Raw genomic sequence first — 7,236 nt, 5'->3', positions numbered from 1 at the left:
CTTAAAAATACAATTTAAGTTTTAGTTTTAATTCAGAAATTAAAATTTATGAAGTTGATTTAACAACAATAGAAAAGTTGCCTAAACATTGTTTTTTTAAAGTTATTTAATCTCGAATTACGAGTTTTAACTTGATGCTGCAATTTAAACTAAATAATTATTTCACAATAGATCTGCCCTCACCTGGTTAAAGAGACACATTTCTCTATTATTTTTACTCACAATATCAAGTTAAAATAACTATTTTATTTTAGAATAATTTGAATTCTTGTTTAAAATCACATGAACAAAATTTCTGATCTGATAATGAATTTTATTAAACATCACAATAAATTCAACTCAGAAACATTTAATGTGAACAGGACATTAAAATGAACATTTGCTTTAATAACACAACAGTCAGTAAAACACTTTTCCATCTCAGGATACAAAAACATGCCGCTAAGCATTCTGGGAAATAGTTCCCACTCCTGTTTTTTCCTTCTTTCAGTTTTTTTAAGTGCTAACCTAAAAACTCAACTTTATTCAAATCTTGGAGATTTGACAAAATTAACTGCTGTAAGTTTATTTTTCACAAACTCACATTTAAGTTCAAAATCTAAAACTCACTAAATTTATTTGACTTAAAGAATAGAAAATAGTAGATACAACTAACTGTGGCTCAAATGTTTTACAGTGCATCCCTCCCAGGAACCTACTGGATTAGGATACTAATATCACTTTTCTACACATAACTTGTGTGCTTTATATTATTTTAGTGAGTTTATTAACACTAAATAGTTGTCAAAGCGTTTTTTTTCTGTCAGCGTTGTCATGCCACTCTAACTCTGTCCATCTAGACTAAATTTTAATAAAACACTGAATCTGGCTTCAGAAAGTCATTTCAAGCTCATTTTACTTTGGGAAATTAAAGTACTGACATCCCACCAAACTACAGGTGCAGTCAAACACTCTTTGGCTCAGACACTGAGAAAAGTAAAACCATCGCAGATTAAGCTAATTATGGTTGTTGACATCAGCAGAATTTCTTTACCGAGAGAAAAAAAAGCATAAAAAGTAAAAAGCATTGTAAAAGAAAGCATTTTCTTTATTGCTCAACTTTACTCTCACAAATAACAGCTGCGGCTGCCTCTGTGGTCTGTTTAGTTCCTGCTCATGCGATCGGCATTAGCCAGCCCATAAACTGTTTGGGTTGTTCTTTCCTTCAAATCAAAGGTTTGAATAGGTAAGTAATTCTGGAACCAAAAGTATTTATTGCAGAGATTGTTACCGAAAGTTGCCGTCCCGCCTAAAAGAAAGAAACAAAAAGGAAATGCAGTGATTTACTAATGCTAGCCTTATAGAAACATATGATTTTTAACCAACCAAACGCAGTGGAAGTGTATCCATCTTGCTTTAATCTAACCTGTGATTTTACACAACATCGTTAAAACATTTTGCTTTACATACAAACTATAACATTCATGCTGACTCGTACTCAACATGTTTAATGTGTAAACGGCTCAGAGATCCGTCTTTGACAGCAGCCCCCAGCGTTCTGCAGATGTAATAATCTGCTGCTGACTGGTTGTTGACTTAGCCATTAAAGGCTGCAGCAGGTCTGAAATCAAAACCTGCTCAACTGTTTTGCTTGGACCAAACACGCCTTGCGAGTGTGCACTTGAGCTACGTTAAACATTTATGCCCCTGACGAAGCCCTACAACAATGTGTTGAGCATTACTTTGGAAGATCATCATTCAGACTTAACTCTCATTCTCACAAATGAGAGGACAGATTAAAATTACTCATGCTGCAGGAAAAAGTGGACCGGATAAAACATGTTTGTAATTGCAAGCAAGTTTTGTGATTAATTGGCCTAGCTAACGGGAAACTATAAAGAGAAGAAGAGGTGAGTTGTTCCCATCATCCTGAAGTTTTAGGCACTAAAAGGGATTCTAATGTGCAAAATTCACATTTTGCACACTTTTGTACTTCCGTTTTGGGTTTCTACCGCTTCTGAAAACAGCCCAAATGTTTTAGAAAATACGCCCAGACGGTTTTTGGCAATAAATGAATGTTTATTGGTGTTTGGGAAAGGAGATGTTTGAAAAACAAATCACAAATCAGCAGACACTGCCCAGCAGGTTACCAAGCAACCCAAGTGCAACTCCGCCTGTTACCCAGCAACGCAAGCTGAGCTCCTGCACATTTGGTCAGCTGGTTTTACTGCTGTACAATGGCTACTGGAAAAGACAAGTGTTTTGTTGTTGACTTACCATCCAGAAACAACTCGCTGCGTACGTGTTGGTTGTGCTGGAGGCTCTACTTCTGCTTTTCAAAGGTGTACGGTTATATAATTGTGAATCTGTTTGCAGCTGTTTTCACGTGAAGTGTAAACGTTGAGTTGGGGGCGTGGCCAGCAGCTGATTATTTGTATATAAAGTGACAGGACGCCCTAAAGCAGAACTGAGCGAACTAAAATCCAAATATCTAAGAACAACTTTCTGCTAAAAATGTAATGGACATGTTTTATATAGGCCATAGATCTATCCTAACCTGTAATACATCATTCGAACCCATTTTTATAGAAGGTTCCTGTGCAGCTTGGTAAAGTCTAAAATTTTATTTAAGAATCTTTCAGGTATGGATAAGTATGAAAAATGAGAGATTAAAAAATATTTTTATTTCCAGACTGTATTGCCCTACCATTGTATCAAAGCTTAACTGTGTCACCTGTCAGGTGATTCATGAACTCAACTGCTTTTCATTTCATGGTTTCCTTTTTTTCCCTTCTTCTGTTTTGCTTTGACATTACAAAAGACATTTTTGACAGATTGTTGGGACACGGTATATATTTCTTCCAGACAGACTTTCAATGGGCCTCTTTAAATTTAGTCCTTGTTTTATGGAATCAAAGTGAAGTATGATCTGATTTCAAGAGGAGGAAACGTGAAAGGAAAGTAAAAAGCAGCCACAGAAAAGGGAAAAGAGCAATTCATGACTCAAGGCCCAACACATTTCCTGAGAATCAACGCTAATCTGATTATGACTCACCTGAAGGTAAACAGAAAGAGATTATGACAAAAGATTCATCCTCCAGATGTATTTTGTGATTTGCATGCAGAGGATGTTATTAAGGTGGAACAGAAAATTGGCTGAGAGGTGTACTTGTACTTTGGAGAGAACAGCTGTTGGCCCCATTGCTCTATGGTAGAACGCAGTAAGGCGTTTACTAATTTTCAGTGTGTTGACAAAAGTGCAGTGAGTCATTCTCATTCCAACAGTTACAGTTACGCTCAAACACAATCTCTTTTACAGGCTTGTCAATAAGAAATCCAGTGAAATACATTAAATAAAGTTTAAATATATTGACTTCTGCACGCCATTGAGTGAAATAATAAGTTGTTCTTCTAAGACCACACCAGAGGTCTGGCTCCCTCACCTGAATCAAACGAATGGTTAGTGACTAGGCCTCTGTAAAACTCGCTAACGTGCCAAGGAGGTAATTCAGCCTTTTAATTTCAGGTGTGTTGGAGCAGAGAGGCATCCAGAAGTTTCAGAAAATTGCTGCTTGAGAACCTGAGATGCAGACCTCTGTGCTCGGCTACTACGTTCACAAAGCACAGAAAAGCAGGTCTTCACGATCAATTCAGATTTTCTTTTGGCTGAAATACAATTAAATTTTTTGCATGGTCATTTATGGTATAATCAATTCGACCACAATCAGACTTCAGCGTGAAACGTTTACGACCCCAAACTGTCCGGCATTTTCAGAATGAGAACCTACAGTATTGCCACAAGGTTATGAGACAAAGAAAGTTAATCAGAAAATATAGTAATAGCAATGTGAATAACTTCTGCAGAGTCTGTTTTTATGCATAGTCAGAACCAAAGTAATGAAATAACTGCGGTCTGATTTTTAATGAATGTGTTTCTTCCTATTGAGCAGTGAAAGTAAGTGAAAGGTGTTACATGGCTTTTGCTTTTAGTATTTACTTTCTGGAGGATTTTACTGCTGCAGAGCAACAGCTAACAACAGCTAGCAACAACAGCTAGCTCCTCACTTCAGCGGCTAACAGAGCCTGCGCAGTGCAGCTCAGCGCTGCTGCTGGACTGAACCATTGTTCCAACAGTGGCGGGGGTGAACCTAAAAATGTATTTAATTTTCTTAGAGAAATGGCAGATTCATTTTGTTCTTTGTTTCTGTCGCCTTTTCATATTGATATTGTTTAAATTCAAAGGTTTCTTGTATGATGTCTTTGGGGGGGGACAATTCTAGACTTTTCCAACATTGGGGGTCCGGACCGAGATTCCCGCCTGTGGCTTTGAGAGTCTCTGAGTTTCATAAGCTAGCTGGACACTGACCAGGATCGCTACCAGCGCTGGTTTTGTTTCACCGTAGCTCAGTGATGAGCTGCTAAAACGCATCGGTGCCTGCATCTCCTGGCAGGACATCAACTACAGGCCACTACGTCACAGAGACGAGTCTCTCTGATTGGTTAAAGCTCCACGTCGAGCGGCGAAAGTTAAAATTTTTCAACTCCAGCGTCAGACGTGTAGGATTTGCTCGACTCTAAAAGTACTTGAAACGCTTCAGTCGCGCAGTGCTTGACATGCAAAATGCAGCGCGATGCGCCTCCACGTTGACTTTAAATGCAAACCAGACGCTCAAATCGTCGGGATTGTCTCCATATAGGAGAATGTAAAATGAACGCAGCATAAGTCTGGTAAAACTCAAGAAGTGGCCGGTCAATGTACATGTTGCTAGCTTAGCACAAGCTGTGTTTTTGTAACAAATATCACACATCAGGAACAATTCAGCACTCAGAGTCTTTATCACCGACAAAGAAATTTGGCTGACCTTCTTACAACCTTGACATCAAACTGCACTCTTACTTTACTTTTTGTTTGAAACTGATTAACTCTTAACACAATCTGACAGTAATATCACTCCTGTGTATTTTCCTGCTGATCCCTAGAAAAATAAAATATCATTTCACCAGCAATTATTATCATTCCAGATGACCCAGCTCGGTTCCAGTTAAAACAAAACCTCTTCCATCGGCCTCGCCATTGTCCTCGGAAAATCAACATTTTCCCTCTGAATTAGCTTGATGGAATATGGACCAGAAAAAAGACACAAACAGGCCAAGACACACAGCCAGGCGAACAAAGAGTGAGTCAGCTGGTTGGTGCTTAAACAGGAAGCAAGTCGCTGCACCTCGAAGTTCATCATCAGACCTCCCAAAGCTTCAGCGCACAAAGAACAATACAAGCAAAACCCTCAGGATATATTTACTTTCTTAAGCACCCATGAGTGAGGACATATCTTCATGCCTGAGTGTGTGTGAATCTTTTTACCCCCAATGTTTGCATGGGTCGGTGCGTGTGTGATGTTCATTGTGTTGATAAGGAGGTTAAACAATCGGGATGGAGCAACCTCCTGGTCAACACTGAGGGATAAGCAACAGACGACAAAATGGGAGTAAAAACCTGTAGAGATTTCATTTTACATATTTTTGGAACTTTCAGCAAAACTGTTTAAAAGAGGTTCAAAATTTAACAAAAAGAAGTGAAAATAGAATGGAATATACAGGGTGAGCCAGAAGTTTCCATACATAGGAGAATGTAAAATGTATATTTCTATCATATTTCAGATACCCATCAACATGCATTTGACAAAAGAGCAAAGAATTGAAATCATACTGATGGTTGGATCGGGAATCAGTCTCATGGTTGCACGAAACTTTAACAGAAAAGATGGAACACAACACTGTGGCAAAACTTATCTGTAAGTTTCAGAAAACTGGAAATGTTGCAGATCAACCACGAATTGGTCCACGTATTAATGTGTGAATTCAAGACAATGGTAATTATAGAAATAAAAACGGTTGTCCAAGATAAAATGTTTATTTTTTCTATGTATGGAAACGTATAGCCCACAGTGTAGAGTAGAAATATACATTATTGTCCCACACTAAGAAAATTCAGGTGCATCAGCATCAAGTTAAATGTAATTTGGAGAAAAAAAAAGAAAAATAAACTATTAAGTAAGATAATTTTTTATTTTTTTTACTTTGCTGTTATTTTAAAAAAAATTATCTCAGATCAAATTAAATGTGCAACTTTGCACTGCAAAAACTGAAATGTGAAATTATTTATGAAATAAAAATGAACAACATTACAACTGACATTGTGTCCTATTTAAATCTGAGGTTAACAAAATCAGAGAGAATCCCTCAGGTAAAATCACAGATGTCACAAATGAACAGCCCTGTTAACAGTCTGTTTTCTCTTTGTATTTATTTTATTTTTTTTATGAGGCTTCAAGCTGCAGCCTGTCTTAATGACGGCAGGCGGTTTTCTGTTTGGTGTTTTTATGAACAGAATGAGTCACGGTTACAGACCGGACCTGTTGGCACACGCTCACCAGATTTAAGGTCATCCTGACACCTTGATGGACTTCTGCCACATTTACACCAGCTATATAATACTTCTAGATTTACTTTGTGTCTAATTTAGTCAGTTTTTAACGTGTGTTTCCTAGTTTTTAGTAGTTATTATTCTTTAAACATTGTCTACACTGCAAAATCACAAATTCTTACCAAGTAATTTTGGTCTAGTTTCTTGTGCAAATAAGTTAGTATGCTACAAATAACTAAGAAAGTAACTTTTTACCAAGATTTAGGAGTTTGCATTAAATAAATTTTTCCTTAATACTGAATTTCTAGATTTCTAGATTATTTCACTTATAACAAGACATTTCTCCCATGTTTTAAGTGAATTTATCTTCCAACGGAAGAAGTACTTTAAAGGAATTCTTTTAAAACAAGCCTCTACATTTTATTTAATTTTAATTTAATTTTATGTAACTTCACTTTGGGAAGTAAAAAGTTTTTGAACTAATCAAACTATGGAAAAACTATTTTTATAAATGAAAAAAAATCACACTTCAAAAGCACACAATCTTACCAAGAATTGTGGTTTCTTTTCTAGTGGAGGTGTTAGTACATAAAATAAGACAAATGAGCTTAACAGTAACTTTTCAGCAAGTTGTAGAGGCTTGTTTTAAAGTAAATTATTTCTTAATATTGATGAAAACGTTCTAGTTTCATTGGCAGATAAATTAACTTAAAACATGGGAAAATGTTTTGTTATAAGCTAAATAATCCAGCATAAACACTCAAAGAGATTTATTAAATTATTGTTGAACAACCAACTGGCGTTTTCTCAAAACTTTTGCAGACTACCATAAG

The 7,236-nt window shown here is 36.6% G+C and overlaps 1 long non-coding RNA gene across 1 annotated transcript in view; it reads right to left on the bottom strand.

The window, feature by feature from the left end:
- Positions 1 to 610: 610 nt before the first annotated feature.
- LOC122842195 overlaps positions 611 to 7,236 on the bottom strand; it is a 45,813-nt gene continuing 39,187 nt past the window's right edge. The window contains exons 2-3 of the long non-coding RNA XR_006372507.1: positions 1,271 to 1,288; positions 611 to 1,202 (exon numbers count right to left, since the gene is read on the bottom strand). This is a non-coding gene — a long non-coding RNA (uncharacterized LOC122842195). The remainder of the gene's footprint in view (positions 1,203 to 1,270; positions 1,289 to 7,236) is intronic.

Source organism: Gambusia affinis, linkage group LG13 (assembly GCF_019740435.1).
Source record: "Gambusia affinis linkage group LG13, SWU_Gaff_1.0, whole genome shotgun sequence".
Classification (NCBI taxonomy): domain Eukaryota; kingdom Metazoa; phylum Chordata; class Actinopteri; order Cyprinodontiformes; family Poeciliidae; genus Gambusia; species Gambusia affinis.
Note: the sequence above shows the minus strand (reverse complement) of the source record. Positions and strands in the feature narration are given on the sequence as shown.